This window comes from Condylostylus longicornis, unplaced genomic scaffold (genome assembly GCF_029603195.1).
Source record: "Condylostylus longicornis isolate FDR11 unplaced genomic scaffold, ASM2960319v2 ptg000151l, whole genome shotgun sequence".
Taxonomy (NCBI): Eukaryota; Metazoa; Arthropoda; class Insecta; order Diptera; family Dolichopodidae; genus Condylostylus; species Condylostylus longicornis.
Window position 1 is genome coordinate 2036971 of NW_026578119.1, and position 1055 is coordinate 2038025.

Sequence of the window (1055 nt, forward strand, 5' to 3'; positions counted from 1 at the left end):
ACAGACGACAGATGACAGATGACAGATGACAGATGACAGATGACAGATGACAGATGACAGATGACAGATGACAGATGACAGATGACAGATGACAGATGACAGATGACAGATGACGGATGACAGATGACAGGTGACAGGTCACAGGTGACAGGTGACAGATGACAGATGGCAGATGACAGATGACAGATAACCGTTGACAGATGACAGATGACAGATGACAGATGACGGATGACAGATGACAGGTGACAGGTCACAGGTGACAGGTGACAGATGACAGATGGCAGATGACAGATGACAGATAACCGTTGACAGATGACAGATGACAGATGGCAGATGACAGATGATAGATGACAGATGACAGATGACACATGACAGATGACAGATGACAGATGACAGATGACAGATGACAGACGACAGATGACAGATGACAGATAACAGATGACAGATGACACATGACATAAGACAGATGACAGATGACAGATGACAGATGACAGATGAAAGATGACAGATGACAGATGACAGATGACAGATGACAGATGACAGATGACAGATGACAGATGACAGATGACACATGACACATGACAGATGCCAGATGACAGATGACACATGACAGATGACACGTGACACATGACATATGACAGATGACAGATGACAAATGACAGATGACAGATGACAGATGACAGATGACAGATGACAGATGGCATATGACAGATGACAGATGACAGATGACAGATGACAGATGACAGATGACAGATGACAGATGACAGATGACAGATGACAGATGACAGATGACAGATGACAGATGACAGATGACAGATGACAGATGACAGATGACAGATGACAGATGACCGATGACAGATGACAGATGACAGATGACAGATGACAGATGACAGATGACAGATGACAGATGACAGATGACAGATGACAGATGACAGATGACAGATGACAGACGACAGATGACAGATGACAGATGACAGATGACAGATGACGGACGAAGGATGACAGATGACAAATGACAGATGACAGATGACAGATGACAAATGACAGATGGCAGA